Here is a 20040-nt window from a genome sequence, read left to right on the forward strand (position 1 = left end):
CGTGACGAAGTAGATACGTGAGCCACGCCCCGGTGGTTTAAACGCCGGTTCCCTTCTCCTATAGTAGCCCGAGTGGCGCTGGCTAACACCCCCAAGCGAAGCAAACAACAAATTACGCCCACCTCCCCTCGCGGGAACCCTGGTGTGATGCGACGCATCAAGGGGAATCCATTGGCGTTTAGGTTGTGTTGATTGCGTGTATAGCAAGGGTTCTCACGCGATGGGGAGGTGGGCGTAATTCTAAATTTTCACCATGCTATTTATGAAATGCATATCCACATGCAAATGAGAGACTATGCATGTGTGTGTTTAGGTACAGTGTTTGGCATGTTGCTAGTACTGAGTCGCGGCATGCCATTCACCAGCATGCCATTCACCGGCATGCCGCGGCATGCCATTAGCGGCATGCCATTCAACGCGGCATGCCATCACCAGCCTATCTACGCCAACTGCAGGGCAAAGGCCTCTCCCATTATTCGCCAATAACCTCGGTCCTGTGCCAACTGTGACCAATTTATCCCCGCAAACTTCTTGATCTCATCTGCCCATCTAACTTTCTGCCGCCCCCTGCAACGCTTGCCTTCTCTAGGGATCTACTCTGTTACCCCTAATGACCAGCGGTTATCTTGCCTTCGAATTACATGCCCTGCGCACGTCCATTTCTTCTTCTTAATTTCTACTAACATGTCCTTAACACCAGTTTGCTCTCTGACCCACTCCCCTCTCTTCTTGTCCCTTAATGCTACACCTATCATTTTCCGCTCCATTGCCCGCTGAGTCGTTCTCAATTTAAGTGGAACCCTCTTAGTGAGCCTCCAAGTTTCTGCCCCGTAGTGAGTACCGGTAAGATGCAGCTGTCATACACTTTCTTCTTCAGCGACAATGGTAGGCTGCTATTCATTATCTGAGAATGTCTGCCATATGCACCCCACCCCATTCTGATCCTTCTAAATAACTCTGCCTCATGGTTGGGATCTGGGGTCACAACTTGGCCTAAGTAGATATATTCGCTTACCACTTCCACTGCCTCGCCACCTATCTCAAACTCCTGTGCTGTCCCGAGGTTATTGATCATTACTGGAGTTTTCTGCATAATAATTTTCAGGCCCACGGTTCTACTCTGTTCGCCCAGTGCGGAAAGCATGCTTTGCAATTCGTCCCCCGAGTTACTTAGCAAGGCAACGTCATCAGCAAATCTGAGGTTACTGAGGTATTCTCCATTAACCCTTACTCCCAGCTGTTCCCAATCCAACGTTCTGAATACTTCTTGTAAGCATGCTGTGAATAACATTGGAGAGATTGTGTCTCCTTGTCTGACACCCTTCCTTATAGGTATTTTACTGCTCTCCCTATGGATGATGATGGCAGCTGTAGACCCACTATATATATATATATATATATATATATATATATATATAAATATATATATATCTATATATATATATATATATATATATATATATATATATATATATATATATATATATATATATATATATATATATATATATATATATATGGAGTGCAAGTCACCAGCATATGGAGTGCAAGGCATTGTGGATGGAGGACGAGAATCAAAGGCACCCAACTGGCCGCCAAGCAGTGCCAAACAGGGTTCGTGCGTTGCGTGTATGGGCGCCGGTGCCAGTCTGACAGAACAGATTCTAAATATGCGAACCTTTGAGAAGTGTTGTTTCTAAACAACGAGTGGTTTTTCTGCGTAACGGTGTATGTCTAACCCCCGAGTTTTCATTCCAGTGTCACTGATTTACTCGCGCCACTCCGGGGCTCCTCCTCACTACCGCTGACACCTTTTTGACAACCATTCCCCCCTCGCCTCCACTGATGCTCCTTTGGCAAGTTATGTAATCGGCAGCTAATGGCTTTTTGCGGTTATCAGATGATTACGAAAAATATACAGAAGCACGGATCGCCGTAAAAAAAGCACTGATGATTATTACCCTCCTGATTATGTAATCTGTGCGCAACGAAGCTGCAGTGTTCTCTTCCCGGCGCATTTTTACTGCGTCTCAGGAAGTGCTCATGTGATGATTGAATGGACGGCGGCATGCGCTACCCTGCTGCTACCTCACAGGGCGCGCCGCCGCGAGCCCGATTGGCGCAACTCTTGTTTGTACCTCGCGCGAAAATGTCACGTGGTTCCGATTAGCCCCCCACGACGGAGCAGTGAGGATGTTGTTTTTAGCGTGTTTGAACTCCCCCGCGTCAACTTCACGTTGTTTGGATAAACGGAGAATGGAACAGCGTCTGGGGAAAGCGTCAGAGGGTGGACGCTCCTTGGTGGCGACACATAAAACATGTGGGAGGGAAATGCAGTGAGGGAGACGACGCTGTTACCGCACGTGTCGTATTCCACTTAATCCTTCGCTAGACGCTCCTCTTCGTTTTTTTATTTTGTCACTGCATTCGCTCACTCCATTACGCGGACGTAAACAGACGCCGCTCCCACGAAGCCCAGGTAACTGCTACGAAAGGGCTGCCCCCTAAAACGACTGTAACGCGCCATCACCGTTTCATTTAAATTCACTTCGCCAAGTAGCGACGAATTCCTCCCAGTAGAAGAGACACTTCCCCAGTTGGAACGCCGGCTTGAACCCGCTTTTATTTAGGCGTTCCGTTCAACATTTTCGAGGTGTCTTTCACGCCTAAGTATGCACCGTCAGCTGGTGGTGGTTAATCAGTGCACTGTTTGCGGGTAGAAAACAGGGGCGTGCATGCACAACTAGGCTTGATCGCGCTCTCGGTGAAATGGTGGTTCCGCTGGTATTTAGATGCCCAAATTGCATGGCTCACAGCGGTTATTCGGCTGTCCTGCTTAATTGAGTGGTTCTTATGTGGGTTGAAATGTTACACAAACACCTCCCACACACAGTAAGATGCATACGACGGGACAGGCAAACGGACAGGCATATGTTTGTACGCGATAACTAAGCGCAAGGGCTTCGAGGTCTGAAACCAATATGGGATGGTTGCATGCTGGTAGTTTGGTGGAAGAGGAAGAATTGAAGCGTTAGCATGAACAGAAGGGCGATTTGGCGCAAAAACAGCGGAAAGGTGCTGGCACCACCGTTACCGCCTCAAGTTCAGCTCGTAGAGTAGTGGTAAATCCCTCCCGGACGAATAGCAAATTGCCAGCTTGGAACACCGGCGTGAGCCAATATCAAATATTCAGAGGGCTTTCAGCGGATATATTCGATTGCGTTTGTCACTTCTAAGCACGCGCGCATGACCGGTTGCCGGTTTATGCATGCGCAGGTTTGTAATTGAAACTAGTGCGAGGTCGCAGGCGAGGAGTGCACGCGCAGCGATAGGTTTCATGCCCGTACTGAGGGTTGGCATGTCTGTTGTGCTGGTGCGAGTTTTAAACGCGGACGTTAAGCGGCCCAATGGGACCTGTCTGGAGTTGTTAGTGATAGGGCGGATTTGGTTGGTGGTTAGGCTATGTTAAGATTACCGATGTAAAACGCGTATCGTGATCTATGAACCTAAAAAGTATTATCTCATGCAGTTCGGTTAGCTGAGACGTGAAATGACGTCATTTTTTAAAATTATTACGACATTTTCCCCAACAGTCTGAACCCGGCTTTGCACACACAGTAAGATGATTAAGACGCGGGACAGCGGTAGTTTTATGTTCATCTGCAAGAACAAAGCCTGGATCTGTCAGAGGTTCATTTAGCTAATTGGCTAAAAAATGTTCTACATCGCAAATTTCGAAAAACGAGTTTTGTTTCGTACACTCCGTGGACTTCGCCCAGCTTTGCAGGTCATCCTTCGTCACAGAGTGGAAGGGCACTAATTTTTTATTCTACGCAGGGCATGAACCTTCCAAACTAAATGTGATGACTTGATAACTTCGCGCTCGTGTTTGCTGTGGAAAGTGGATTTCGGTAGAGTTACCTTCATGCAATTAAATAAATGATCTTGGATTGCAGCATGACGCGGAGAAGGACGGAAAGAAAATATCTGGCGTACTCACATTTAATATAAAACCTTCTAAGTGGTGTGGCTTATTAGTAGACATATTAGGATTAGTCAAAATAACATATAATAAAGTACTAATTATAAGAAGAAATAACGATATTAGTAGACCTATTAGCATCAGTAGAAGTTAACATAAAAATTACCAGAAATTAATAACAAGTAATGGACGTGGGCAGGGCATGTAATGCGAAGGAAAGATAACCGTTGGTCATTAAGGGTAACAGAGTGGATCCGTAGAGAACGCACGCGTTGCAGACGGTGGCAGAAAGATATGCAGGTGAGATCAGGAAGATTGTGGGTATAAATTGGTTGCAGTTCGAACAGGACCGAGATAATTCAAGAATAATGGCGGAGGCCTTTGCTCTGCAGTGGGCGTAGATGGTCTGGTGATGAGTTGGTGTGGCCGTTTGGCCAATATTTTGCATGTGTAAGGTGTTGCATGCAAGGGATGTAAAAGACACTGGCCCTGTCTAACTAATATTGGGCTTACGTTCTACAGAAAAGCTGGCGGAGTGGTTGGAGGCTGTTGGAGGTGTTGTCACATGAGTGGAGACCTGGAAGCGAGGCACATTGTAGGGACCAAATCCCATAGCTGCCGAATGGCATGGCCTTGAAAATTCCAGCATGTCACAAAAATTTTTGTTCAGCCTATAGGAAACACGCGGGGGTTCGTAAATTATAGTTGGTAGTCAAGGAATTTCCAGTCTTATGGTGGAATAATTTGAAAGCCTCCTAGAAGTGTTCTCCGTCAATTTCTTGAATAGTTATCTTTTCCTCGTTTCCACAAATGTATGTTTGGCTGAGGGTGGTAGCCAGCGCACCTCTGAAAGCACGTGTTTAAGGGGAACCTCTTTTTGCCACCTCGCGTGACTCGAATGTTTACAGCCTGTAATAAACAGTTTGCGCACGACACCCTTCGCACCCAACATATTCAAAATAGCGGTAACTTTTCTGGATGTGGCTATTCAGGTGTAGAGGGCTACCGCCTCAACAGCACTATTTTGAAAATGACTCAATAGCCAGCAGTACCTCCCGTCTGAAGGTGAACATCCACGACCCTGTAAGATCTCCAGGTGCTCAAAATTATTATTCAGGCCTGCACTACGGCGTGCCTCATTTCCGAAGTAGCGTCGGCGCGTTAAACCTCGCGATCAATCAAATCACTGTAATAAGCGCATTCTCTATTTTCGAGCCAATAGATACTTTTGAAAATATCAGAAAGGAAGAAGAGGTGGCCATTAGCAGTTGCCTCCTAAAAGTGCTATCATCGCCATTGTAGAACTCCATCCACTAATAAAGATTCACCAACTTCCTGCGGTCCTTGCCTCGGTTCTTCAACAAAATGGGGCCGTAACCAGATTATAAGAGCTACACAGTTGAAGAACGAAGTGTGTGACCCGCCATCAATGATGACGTGAGTAACCCGGCTGCGATGGGACTGGACTGCTGCTCTTGATCATCGACCGCAAGCGTTCGCGAAGAAAGCCCGAGGTATTGAGGACGCGCCAAACGTGTACCGAGTTTCACGCCCTAAACAACTTTACCGATTCTTGGCGGACGCCTCGCGGAAACCAGTGAAAGTCAACGAAAACGACATCGACCTCTGAAAGTCGACGACAACGACTTCGACCTTGCATCGACCGCAATCCGTCCTGATGACCACGTCGCCATTACCGAAGTCGAAAATGGACATGAAAGCTCTTTGCCACAGACGACGCCTTATCCGAAAGAACGTAACCACACTGATTGACGACATCGAAACTGAGGTGAGTGCTGAGACACCATCAATCTCTAAGCTGATTTTCTTAGAGAAAAGCCTACTCAAAACGCATGATATTCCACAGAAGCTTGACAGCGATATTGAAGAACTTGTTGATTTAGATCATTTACCCCAATAATATGAAATCTCATTTGGATTCGACGATTCCATCCTGTTAACTAAATTTAGAATGAACAGACTCTTTCCAGAGTTGCAAACCCATACCGACAACGACATTGTAGCAACAGCACCGGAAAAACATAAAGGCATCTCCAACAACGACTCCGCAGTGCTGAATAATGACTCTCTGAACAGGAAGCGTGATTTGGGGATACTTTTTAATGATTGTGATGAGCCGCCCGTCACTCAACGAGTCGCTTCCCGTAAACAATAACTGCATGGATTAAAAAAAAATAGAAGACAACTGCTACCACTCTGTGCTCAGACGAGGAATAGGAAAGAGCTTCCCCCACAGGGCACACTCCGAACGATGAAATGGCTCTAGTACCTCCAATAAAGATGAGTTGGGGTCAGAGCAACGACAGCGCGGTGGAAACACCTGAAGATTCATGGGATTCGCGTGGTTTTCATAGCACAAAAAACACGTTCTCTGCTCTACGATCAACTTCATGAAGTCCAAAGAGCACCACCACAGGCGAACAAACGAGTCTTTAAGAACAATCGACAGCTCGGCCGAACCTAACACTCATAGACGGAGCCTTTACACACATGTTGCCATCGGAAAACATCGGGTTTGGAGATGAATGGGTTGGTTAATGCATAATGTGACGATTTCAAGTTCCCGATGTCATAACAAAGACTGAGAAAACGGAAAATCCAGTCAGCCTTACGATCAGCACGTACAATCTCCCTAACCATGTCTCCACCAAAACACATGATCAAGTGCGGACTCATCGAAAAAACAAGAACAGAGGTATCTTTAGGAAAGGAGATCGTTACATAGAAAGAACGACGCAGCCTGTTTGTGACTTCTTCTACTATACAATTGATTCGCCGCACATGCCACACGAAGCATGCACAAGCACTATTATGTCTTTACCTAGTGCCGATGATGGTCCAGATTCGCCACTTCAACTGGCCTGACTCCTCAGGGCGAATGTGGCACAGGCACTACAAGCATCGATGGAAGCAGAAGACCGGACTATCATGGTGTGGCAAAACACAACGAAAATGACATCGATTTTGACCACAATAAACTGATTACGTGACCTTGGACAACAGTGTAAAAGAAGAATGCCTGATGACTGCTGGAAACTGCAATCTTTCACGTCATGCTCAATATCCTTCGCCATTTATCGCGTGCCAGACCTGCAAACATCTGCAGAGGGAATGGATTGTCACTAAAACTGCGAGACAATACGTTCACAAGAATAATTCAAGCCTCACTAGCAATTCTTCAAGCATTGTGTATATGCTAGAATGCTCATTCTGTCAAAAGCAGTATTTTGGAGAAACGAGTCAACCTATGAACTTACGCCTGAACGGACATCGGGCCGACACTCATAACAGTGCCTCCGTAGGAGTCGCGCAATACTTCAACCAGCCGAACCACAATTTCGATGACCTCAAGCTCTATATTCTACAGTCAAACTTTAAGTCTCAAAGGCACCGGACATGCAGAGAATTGTACCTAATTCATAACTTCAACTGTCTTGAGCCGGCTGGAATCAAAGTTTTGAAGGGCAGCTTAAAAACCTTCAGCTATCTGAATCGATAAGAACAATAATGGTCTTACAAAAAGTGGGCATCTACATTCGCCCCATTCCTGCCTGCCCATCCCCAAAGCTGTTATATCAACACAATTTCTGTGCTTTTTGTTTCTTCAGGTTTACTCCTAGCCACTTTCCACATTTCACGCGCAGTCGCCTACCTCGCCATTGGGCATTTCGTCTTACCGCCTGCTTTACACACATACGCAAAAAAAAGGAAAAAAGAAAGAAAACAAAGGTTCTTGAATCTACTAAAAAGCTCCCGGTTGGTTGTACTGCACATACCCCTTCTATTCTTCTGTGAACACTGGCCTCCCTAATCGGAATTCTTCGAACTATAAGGGCTGTTGTTGTTTACGAGTTTTCTCTCTACACACAGTTCAGTAACCTTGCAATTGAACCCCCAAGACGCCCCTCTAGGCCCCGAACTTCCCGGAAGCACCCATTGAGGTCGCCCGGAACCACCGCCGCCCAGCTTAAACCATTACCCCCTGTTTCCCCCCACCCTCTCGTAGGCTTTCCTCTTTCTCTACGGCGGGGTCCCATCACAATAACCACACCTCCATTTCTCTGTAACTATTTCGCTCCTTTCAACCGACCGTTGACCCACGCTGCTGTCCTCCTTACGGCCGCGCTCTAAACAACCTCCCCCATCTCTCGAACGCAATATGTATATAAAAAAGAGTGTGGCAGAAATGAACCCTAATGCCTTGAAAAGGACAAGTCTCCTGGTCGAAACGCTGGCAGAGGTCTGAGGCCGCTACCGTCTACAAATTATTTTTTATGTCTGGGGACCATCTTCAAAGCTTCTCTCTGTATATATAAATATAATATATAAATTTATATAAATAAATATATCCACACATACATATATATATATATATATTACATATATATATATATATATATATGTATATAGAGCGAATCAGAATTGGAAATGAGGGGCTCGTTGAAATCAGGCAGAAATAAGAGTTGGCAGTCACGAAAGCCTAGGAAAGCAAAGGGGAAGTCGTGGTAGGTAATTCACACAGATAAAGAATTTGGAAGGAAAGAAAGAAAGGGAAGAAAACATGCACGCCAGGTGGGATCCGAACCCATGACCTTTAGAATACCGGTATGGTGCGATGACCACTACGCTACCGGCGGGGCGATTTTCCCCTTCACTTTCTGGGGTATTCATGTTAAGGTATTTTTGTTTCCTGTAATTGGGGGTGGTAGCCAGCGCCACTTGGACTACTCGGGATGAACGGGACCTTCTTTTTAACCCCCGGGCCGTGACTCGAGTGTCTAGGACATGTCAAGACGACCAGCCTTGAACCCTCTTAAGCTTCCTATGGCACCAAGACTGCCAGTACAGAGGCCCTCGTAATGCATGCAGGGATTCAGAATAGTAAATGAGGGACTCGTTGAAATAAGGCAGAAATAAGAGTTGGAAGTCAAGAAAACCTCAGAAAGCAAAGGGGAGGATGTGGTAGGTAATTGAAACAGACAAAGAATTTGGAAGGAAAGAAAGAAAGTGAAGAAAAAATGCCCGCCAGGTGGGATTCGAACCCACGACCCCCGTTTGACCAGTCTGGTGCGATGACCACTAGGCTATCGGCGGGGCGATTTTCCCGTTCACTTTCTGAGGCATTCATGTTAAGGTATTTTTGTTTCCTGTGCTTGGAGGTGGTAGACAGCTCGACTCGGACTACTCGGGGTGAAGGGGACCTTCTTTTTAACCCCCGGGCAGTGACTCAAGTGTCTACGACATGTCAAGAGTGGTCGACCAGTGTTGAACGATCTTAAGCTTCGTATGGCACCAAGACTGCCAGAACAAAGGCCCTCGCTATGCATATAGCGAATCAGAATAGGAATTGAGGGCTCGTTGAAATAAGGCAGAAATAAGAGTTGGCAGTCAAGAAAACCTCAGAGAGCAAAGGGGAGGATGTGGTAGGTAATTGAAACAAATAAAGAATTTGGAATGAAAGAAAGAAAGTGAATAAAAAATCTCCGCCAGGGGGGATCCGAACCTACGACATTCAGAATACTGGTTTGGTGCGATGACCACTGCACCACCGGCGGGGCCATTTTCCCCTTCGCTTTCTGGGGTATTTATGTTAAGCCATTTTTGTTTCCTGTGCTTGGGGTTGATCGCCAGCGCCACTCGGATTACTCGGGGTGAAGGGGACCTTCTTATTATCCCCCGGGCCGTGACTCGAGTGTCTACGACATGTCAATAGTGGTCGACCAGCGTTTAACCCTCTTAGGCTTCGTATGGCACCAAGACTGCCAGAACAGAGGCCCTCGCTATGCATATAGCGAATCAGAATAGGAATTGAGGGCTCGTTGAAATAAGGCAGAAATAAGAGTTGGCCGTCAAGAAAACCTCAGAAAGCAAAGGGGAGGATGTGGTAGGTAATTGAAACAGACAAACAATTTGGAGGGAAAGAAAGTGAAGACAAAATGCCCGCCAGGTGGTATCCGAACCCACGACATCCAGAATACGGGGTCTGGTGCGATGCTACTACTACGACATGTCAAGACGACCAGCGTTGAACCCTCTTAAGCTTCCTATGGCACCAAGAGTGCCATAACAGAGGCCCTAGATATGCATGTAGCAAATCAGAATAGAAAATCGGGGGCTCGTTGAAATAAGCCAGAAATAGGAGTTGGCACTCAAGAAAACCTCGGAAAGCAAAGTGGAGGATGTGGTAGGTAATTGAAACCGATAAAGGATTTGGAGGGAAAGAAAGTGAAGAAAAAATGCCCACCAGGTGGTATTTGAACCCAGGACCTCCAGAATGGATACTGGTCTGGTGCGATGACCACTACGCTACCGGCGGGGCGATTTTCCCCTTCACTTTCTGAGGTATTCATGTTAAGGTATTTTTGTTTCCTGTGTTCGGTGGTGGTTGCCAGCTCCACTCGGACTACTCTTGGTGAATGAGACTTTTTAACCCCCGGGCTCTGACTCGAGTGTCTACGACATGTCAAGTGTGGTCGACCAGCGTTGAACCCTCTTAAGCTTCCTAAGGCACTAAGACTGCCAGAACAGAGACCCTCGCTATACATGTAGCGAATCAGAATAGCAAATGAGGGGCTCGTTGAAATAAGCCAGAAATAAGAGTTGGCACTCAAGAAAACCTCGGAAAGCAAAGTGGACGATATGGAAGGTAATTGAGACAGATACAGAATTTGGAGGGAAAGAAAGTGATTAAAATGCCTGCCAGGTGGTATCCGAACCCACGACCTGCAGAATACTGGCCTGGTGCGATGAACACTAAGCTACGGGCGGGGTAATTTTTCCCTTCACTTCCTGGGGTATTTATATAAAGCCATTTTTGTTTCCTCTGCTTGACGTTGGTCGCCAGTGCCACTCGGATTACTTGGGTGAAGGGGACCTTCTTTTTAAATCCCGGCCGTGACTCGAGTGTCTACGACATGTCAAGACGACCAGCGTTGAACCCTCTTAAGCTTCCTATGGCACCAAGAGTGCCATAACAGAGGCCCTCGCTATGCATGTAGTGAATCAGAAGAGAAAATGGGGGGCTCGTTGAAATAAGCCCGAAATAGGATTTGGCACTCAAGAAAACCTCGGAAAGCAAAGTGGAGGGGGTTTTAGGTAATTGAAACAGATAAAGAATTTGGAGGGAAAGAAAGTGAAGAAAAAATGCCCGCCAGGTGGTATTCGAACCGACGACCTCCAGAATGAATACTGGTCTGGTGCGATGACCACTACGCTACCGGCGGGGCGATTTTCCCCTTCACTTTCTGGGGTATTTATGTTAAGCCACTTTTGTTTCCTGTGCTTGGGGTTGATCGCCAGCGCCACTCGGATTACTCGGGGTGAAGGGGACCTTCTTTTTAACCCCCGGGCCGTGCCTCGAGTGTCTACGACATGTCAAGTGTGGTAGACCAGCGTTGAACCCTCTTAAGCTTCGTATGGCACCAAGACTGCCACAACCGAGGCCCTCGCTATGCATGCAGCGAATCAGAATAGGAATTGAGGGCTCGTTGAAATAAGACAGAAATAAGACTTGGCAGTCAAGAAAACCTCAGAGAGCAAAGGGGAGGATGTGGTAGGTAATTGAAACAGACAAACAATATGGAGGGAAAGAAAGTGAACAAAAAATACCCGCCAGGTGGTATCCGAACCCACGACCTCCAGAATACGGGGTCTGGTGCGATGACCACTACGCTACCGGCGGGGTAATTTTTCCCTTAACTTTCTGGGGTATTTATGTTATGCCATTTTTGGTTCCTGTGCTTGGGGGTGGTAGCCAGCTCCACTCGGACTACTCGGGGGGAAGGGGACCTTTTTTTTAAGCCCCGGGCCATGACTCGAGTGTCTACGGCATGTTGAAAGTGGCCAACCAGCGTTGAACTCTCTTAAGCTCCCTAGTAGAAGAATTTTTTGAGTCAGAAAAAAAGTGGTGAAAAAATTCCCGCCACGTGGGATCCTAACCCACGACCTCCAGAATACCTGTCTGGTGCGATGACCACTACGCTACCGGCGGGGCTCTTTCCCCACCACTTTCTCTGGTATTTATGTTGTGGAGGTCTCGGAGTCAAAGGTAGCTTAAGAGGGTTCAACGCTGGTCCACACTCTCGACATGTCGTAGACACCCCAGTCACCTCCAGGGGGTTAAAAAGCAGCTCCCCGTCACCCCAAGCAGTCCGAGTGGCTCTGGCGACCACCCCCAAAGCGCCATCACCAACAAGTAAAGAAACAAAAATTACTGGAACACAAATACCCGAGAAAGTGGTTGGGAAACAGCCCCGCCGGTAGCGTAGTAGTCATCCCATAATGCGGGTATTCTGGACGTCGTGGGTTCGGATCCCACCTAGCGGGCATTTTCTCACCACTTTCTTTCTGACTAAAAAATTCTTCTTCTGTTTGTACAACCTACCGCATTCCCCCTTCGCTTTCCAATGTTTTTTTAATGCCAACCCTTACTCTCCATAATTCACCGAGCCCCCCATCTACCATTTCGGATTCGCTATATTTATATCTGCTATATAAATATATATATATATATATATATATATATATATATATATATATATATATATATATACATATCAAGGTTGCAGTCGTCATTGCCAGTGCTATTCGGCTTTTTTTCGAAATATTTAATAGGGCCGAATGACGTGTGCTTGTCACGTTTCTTTTTTGATTCATTGATAAATAACCGAAAATATAAGTCGAGAAAAAATCCGCCGTTTTCCGGGAGCGGGACTCGAACCCACATCTCCGCATAACCGGTGCGGTGCGTTAGCCATTACGCTATCCCCACAGCGGCTTCTCTCTCGACTTTAAAGCGGGGGTTTATATTTACAAGAGCTCTGAGGCCGGTCAACTAGCGCCGCCCCTCGACTACCGCGGGAGACGTAGAACGTCTTCTTTCCCAGCGGCCGCCACGTAGAACGTGGTCGGAGGTCGGGGTTAGCAATTGGCATATCCGAACTGCTGGAGCCAGTGCCTCGTAATGCATGTAGCAGAACAGAGAGATACGGGACGAGGGACTCGGTAAAGATACATATCAAGGTTGCAGTCGTCATTGCCAGTGCTATTCGGCTTTTTTTCGAAATATTTAATAGGGCCGAATGACGTGTGCTTGTCACGTTTCTTTTTTGATTCATTGATAAATAACCGAAAATATAAGTCGAGAAAAAATCCGCCGTTTTCCGGGAGCGGGACTCGAACCCACATCTCCGCATAACCGGTGCGGTGCGTTAGCCATTGCGCTATCCCCACAGCGGCTTCTCTCTCGACTTTAAAGCGGGGGTTTATATTTACAAGAGCTCTGAGGCCGGTCAACTAGCGCCGCCCCTCAACTACCGCGGGAGACGTAGAACGTCTTCTTTCCCAGCGGCCGCCACGTAGAACGTGGTCGGAGGTCGGGGTTAGCAATTGGCATATCCGAACTGCTGGAGCCAGTGCCTCGTAATGCATGTAGCAGAACAGAGAGATACGGGACGAGGGACTCGGTAAAGATACATATCAAGGTTGCAGTCGTCATTGCCAGTGCTATTCGGCTTTTTTTCGAAATATTTAATAGGGCCGAATGACGTGTGCTTGTCACGTTTCTTTTTTGATTCATTGATAAATAACCGAAAATATAAGTCGAGAAAAAATCCGCCGTTTTCCGGGAGCGGGACTCGAACCCACATCTCCGCATAACCGGTGCGGTGCGTTAGCCATTACGCTATCCCCACAGCGGCTTCTCTCTCGACTTTAAAGCGGGGGTTTATATTTACAAGAGCTCTGAGGCCGGTCAACTAGCGCCGCCCCTCGACTACCGCGGGAGACGTAGAACGTCTTCGTATATATATATATATATATATATATATATATATATATATATATATATATATATATATATATATATATATATATATATATATATATATATATATAAATATATATATATATATATATATACTTTGATATGAAATTATCTCCAGAAGAATTCAAAACGATTCCTTGTGAATTGTGCGTGCATGCATGTCATGCAGACCAGACACTAGGAGCAAGCATAAGAATTAAAAACTCACCTGGCACCTGGTGCCATCAGGATACCCCAAGACATTACATTTATCCATTTTGAGATAGCTACACTTGTTCACGGTCCCCTTCTAAAAGAATATTGAGAAAGGACATAAAAAAGCACACCAAGCTAGCAATATAGTGTTCACATAATATAGCTTGCACACTACAATCCTTATTGCGGCGTAGATTACTGGTTTCTGTCTACCTGCATAGGAAGCTATGACACCTGTTTCTTAATAGGACTGCAGAAGAATGTATTTCGGGAGCAGTTTTTTTATTTTTGTCCCGAAGCCAAAGACAACACAGTTGTTGTGAAGGAAAACTTGTTTATTAGATCGTTCTTGTGCTCCCCTAATAACTCAAAGAATACACAGGCTGTGAAGGAGCAGTCAACCAACTGGGGTGTGCAGGCGAGTGTCAGCGCGTCGACTGCCGCGACGGCTGATATGCGGGTATTTATCTCTCGGCAAGAGCGTTTCTCGAACAGTTTAATTGCATATAGAAAACTGTAGATCAAAAATATTATTTTAGGCTGGTGGCATTCGTTAGCAACACGTTCCATATCACGTTTCCTTATCAACACGTTCGCATAAAAAATGGAAGAGGAGCTTCAGTTGGCACCCGGATAACACAGATAATATAGCCCGGCGCACCCGGTCAACATAATCAAAACAATACAAACAAATCCAAAGCATATTTCGTGGTAATATGCACAACTGGTGCAGCTGGTGATATTTGAGGAACGTCAGATAAATTGTGTAAGCTGAAGTATTGTATACAGGCTGCAGGAGGAGGTCGCATGAACTTAATTTGCAGTAAGCAATTTAGTGTGGGTGGCGACAATACGGCGCTGTTCAGCAGGGACTTCGGCAGCAGGTCCCACGAAGCTTTTTGGAATCCGTAATTACAGCCACCGATCGCCGGCTACCATTTATCAAACAAACGCATAAGGGGTGAGGGGCTTTGTGGGCCTATCCTTACTTTCTCCCACATAAGAACGGTTGTGACGGCTCCTTTACACAAATGCCCTTTCAATTCACAAATACCAACTGATATACCCGAATGAATACCTATCCCACCTGTGCCCCTCTGCGGAGATTACGACACTATCTGCGATACTATGTGCGCGTGCCCTAAATAAAAAAAAAATTACGACAATGATGCCAATCTAGGCTTTCAATGTCCATTACAGCAGTTGATAAAATAGTAGCCACTCGGAGGTTATGCACAGAATGCAGCAGTCAGAACACCATGGTATGTAACAGGAGCTGGTGTTTTATGCAAAAGATTACATTTCGGCAAAAAAAGTGGCATTCGTGTGCGGAACGACGGAATGTGCCGTCATTTGACTTGACAACTTCATGAAGGTTAGTTCCTTGGCCTGTTACATTAGCATTAGTTCGCGATATGCAATATGATAAAGTAATAACTTTACTTACATAAAAAGGACACTATTTGAGAGTGCGCTAGCATCTTTATTGGGTGGAAGGGGAAACGTACTCTATTCCACTTAGAGGGCTTCAATCTTCATGTCGACTTTTTTATATTTACACCTCCTCGATAGAGCAACAACGATCGCCAGACAGAAGTGTTGTCGAAACGATATGCCTGATTTGAGGTTCTTGTAGACTTGATATGGGTACCTGTATGCTGTATATTTTAGGCTGAGTAATGCCATCGAATGATTATACCTGTTTAAAATTATCTATACCAATAAATACGAGAGCAAAGTGTTTCGACAGGAAGCGGCCTCAGTCTTGGGCGAGAAGATTTGCCCGTGAAGAAGAAAAATCTTTTTTTAGAATGTTCGGACTCTAGTCACACTTTTTCTCTTGAAGGCCCATCAAATCTTAGTTGTTATCGCTGCCTCCCTCTCTGCCGTACTTAGTGTGAACAGTACGAGTTCGACAAACAGAATATAGAAAAATGCTCCTCCCGGATCACTATAGTTCCTTGCAGAAGCTGACATGCAGTTCACAAAAGGAATAGTGTATTAATCGAAAATGTTTATTCTATTGTTCTCCAAGACTAGCGATTTAAAAAAGGAAGTGCGAATGGAGTATACCCGTCCTTTCAGTGATAAAATCATCAGAAACACACTGCTAGGGTAGAAGATAGCCCTGATTATAGGCATTGAAAGAGCTGCTCGCAAGTCCCCAATTTTTAGAGAATTGTATGGTAATAGTTACTCGGCAAAATGTATATTTGCCACCCGAAAAATAGTAAAATTACGATTTACGTACAGAAGCAAAGCAGTGTAGGGGTAAATTATTTATCGCGTGCCTTTCATGTAGTTGTCCGCAGTAGTTGAGTGTTAGCTTGTTGGTTTTTTGTGATAAGTCTCTATATTTTGAGGCAGTTTTTCTCTAAAACAACTTTTTAATTTTTTCCGCTCTATTGCTAGACGGAAGCAAGTAGCCTTATTGGGGTTAAATGTGCCTTGGAGAAATATTTGTATCGCTAGCAAACAGATCTGAATTGCTATCTACCCGAGAATGCACAACATATTCCTTCGCAGTTTGCGTTTAAATTTTGTTTAAATATAACAACAATCGATTCATTATTTGTTTTTATTTGCGGGCTTGACAAAGGCCAAAAACTCTCAGTTGGGAATATAGTTTCCGCAAAGAGATTTGCTTGTTCAGAGCAAACATCACCGCTTATTTTTCGGTATGAGAATATGATCAAGAAATTCAGCGTTCAGAAATTGTGTATGAATTCAGTCATACGACTTTTAACTAAACGGGTAATTCAAATTGGCTTCGTAATCGCAATTCACCGTGCTATGGAGGTTATGCCTTCAGAAGTATTAGCGGCAATATTCTTCAGTTGCTACATTATTTCAGAAGATTCGCACTAATTATCCAAATTTTCTTGCGTCAGGAGGCCTTTCTTTGTTATATTTACTAATGATGAGGGCTATCCTCCAAGAAATACGTAGTCAGTAAGTTGTACCCAAGTGTTCGGTACTGCCCATTTTAGTAAAAAATTCTCTTTTCTGCTTTTCGCGCCCAAATTTTTCGGGCCACGACCTTTTTCCCTACTGTGGCTCTATCTATACTGTTGTTTTTTGCGGCTGATTTGCTAGATCTAACATCTAGGCGTTAAAGAAACAAGCTCTATATACAATGGTGTTCTTAACTCGTTTTGTATTGCCCAGTATGCATTGCCGCGGTGCTGGGCTGCAGTTTAAATAAATAAAAAGTAGTAAAATACCACTCCTATCACCAGCAAGAGAACCATAAATCGCTGGAAATATAGCATACACGCGACTGGGTTATCCCGCAGTGTGCAATATTGAGGTATGGCTTCTAATTGAACACCAAACCAAGGACACTCCGCTCGAATCAGCTGCAAAACACATGTTTTGTTTAATGAAGAGGACCTTTCCGCAATACAGCAACAGGTGCGCTATATGAATGTCGCAGGCAAACCTTCTCGAGCGTTGTATTGTTACACCATTCAACCTAGAACTTCGAAAAGCGCGGAAAGATTCGTGTTGCGTAAAAATCACTTGTGCTCTAATTTTTGATACCACAGGCGTAAGAACGAGTAAACGGTAAGCTGAGATTTGCGCCACCTAAAAACGAAAACATGGCGTGTTACTCCGGTATCAACAATAATATTTTTGAGGATAATTCTTGATCAACAAAGAAATATGGGGAAACTTGGAAGACCGGGCTCAATTACAAACAAGGTAGTATCCACTGTGACAAAACGAAATAGGAGCCTCCGAAGTGAATTACACGTAAAGATATTGGGAGTTCTACGTTTCCACTCCCCGCGCAAAGGTCTGCGACCTAAAGAACCGTTTGTTCATTAAAGGAGAGGGAAATAGTGGCTCAGGTACATGGAAGAAATTAGGGAAAGCGAGACCGTCCACTCGTCCTGGCTATGGCTGCGTTCTGGAAAACGGCACAAGAGCTTTCACCTGGGAAAATTGTTTTCTGCAAAGTGATATATTGACTGAGAGCAAGCAACGGTGTTTATCTTTCACTGTGAGAATAACGTGAAGTAACCCAGCGTTCAAAAACTGTAAATAAGGTGTGTAATTTATCTATACTTTGTAATAAGGTGTCATAAGCTGTACTTGTAAGGTGTACTTCAAATATAATTTGTCATAAGGTGTGTAATTTAGCCGTTTAAACGTACCTCTGGCGGCCGTAACCGAAAGCCGGCCCCATCAGAGGCATCAAATGTACTTACATTACTCAACCTGCCGTGTTAATGCACTGCCTGTAGATTAGAAGGCGACTCTGCCTTCTACAGCGCTGACAAAGCTTGAACGCGATGCCCCAGAAAGGATTTCGTGTGGTCAGGTAGAAGTCATGCGTATAAATTGGCGTTGAGAAGCGAGACCTTCCGCTCGGCAGTATTTAGACACAGTTGCACCCACCAGCATATAGCAGATGAAGAGAAAGAAAGAATCCGCAGCAAACTTCACCGCCGTCTTCAACTCCTTTTTACAGCATTAAGACGTATCGCAAACAAAGTTGACGATCAATATTGTTTTATGGCGCAAGGCAATAAATTTCAGAATTCGGCAAAAAAGTGGCAGATAAAAAAAACGGTGGTGTGAATTGCAATTAAAATTTACAGTTAATCAAATAAACAAGCGGTCTAACAACAAGTAAAAGAAGTGCTTCATTGGCTCAACCTAAGAATATACATTACACCAAATGAAATGTATACATCTACTATATATACTGACTGATAAATATATACTGACTTTAAAACTGACTTTAAAGAAAATACGGTATCTTAAAAAAAAAGCGGAACTATAGGCGGAGAGAAAGATGTATACTGCAGAGTGGTGCGAAGCGCTGGTATCGTGGTTTTTCGATGGTATCACGTTGAATTAGAACATGGTTTGCGGAAGAGTGTTCTTAACATCTGATATACAGGAGTATGGAAAAACTGTGAGTAGGCGGGAGGGAGTGTTGCTTGTGCTGACTCGGTAATTAATCTAGCTAAGGCGACAACAGTGAATATTTGTGCATGTCAGAAGTGCGTCGTCACGACTGTGATTTTACGGCGTATGGTGGAATGTTTGCACTATTCTTTTGCAGTAGCTTGTGTAGTGTTCGTACTATGTTGAGTTTGATATTCCATTATGTGACAACTACCATGTCTACATCCTTCCGTATAGTCATCATATGAAATATTCATTACGTCTGAGCTCCACCTTCACTGGCGGAACAATTCTGAAACAGCTGTGCCTGCGCTCACCGCTTCAACACTTCCACTCCGATGCTACTCAGCTTCCGAATGAGATTCGCCAAATAATTGATGCGGCCCCACTGCCCCGAAACATGCATCTAACGCACCACCAGGTGCGCAGAGACGCCAGAGCTAAGGCTATCTTTAAACGTTACGGGATTCTCCACCCCAGTATACACAGACACAGCCTCCTATCCCGGGAGGCGATCTGTGACCGCTGTTCTGACTACAGCTCAAGAGCTCATCATTAGTGCATCAATTCCTATCACCCATGCACCACAGCAGAAGAAGAGGCCATAGCCCTAGCAATTTCTCAACTCCCTGCAGAGATCACTATTACGGAATGCCAACAAGCTTGCAGAACTTTCTCGAGCGGCTTCGGCGCACCCCCGCCACGCACATTCCACTGCAGCACCGTCCACAACTCTATGAGAGGAATATATGGGCTCCCCCGGACGCCGACGTTCACGGCAGCGAAGCTGCCAATCAGCATGCCCGCGATATGACACATCGGACTAGTCAGGAGTTCGGCGAGCTGTGGTGTGTCTGTCCCCCCATGTACTACAAAGAAATCATGCAGCACTAGAGCCTGCAGCGAACAATGTACCATACTCCACACACAAATTCCACAAAAGAACAAGTACGTCCCCTTCGAGTCATTTAAACATCTTTCCCCACCCAACGAGATCCCACATTCTGGCCCCCACCCTGTACTCTTCCCAATGCCGCTTCCGTGAGACTCCGGGAACGCTTTACGATATTGTGTGGGGTTGCGATAAGAACCCCAACCA

The 20040-nt window shown here is 45.3% G+C and overlaps 1 long non-coding RNA gene across 1 annotated transcript in view; it reads right to left on the reverse strand.

The window, feature by feature from the left end:
• LOC144139426 (uncharacterized) overlaps positions 1 to 20040 on the reverse strand; it is a 54671-nt gene that overhangs the window by 11751 nt on the left and 22880 nt on the right. The window contains exon 3 of the long non-coding RNA XR_013316203.1: positions 14035 to 14115. This is a non-coding gene — a long non-coding RNA (uncharacterized LOC144139426). The remainder of the gene's footprint in view (positions 1 to 14034; positions 14116 to 20040) is intronic.

Source organism: Haemaphysalis longicornis, unplaced genomic scaffold, assembly GCF_048455015.1.
Source record: "Haemaphysalis longicornis isolate Haplotype H1 unplaced genomic scaffold, Haemaphysalis longicornis Haplotype H1 scaffold_5, whole genome shotgun sequence".
NCBI classification, from domain to species: Eukaryota; Metazoa; Arthropoda; class Arachnida; order Ixodida; family Ixodidae; genus Haemaphysalis; species Haemaphysalis longicornis.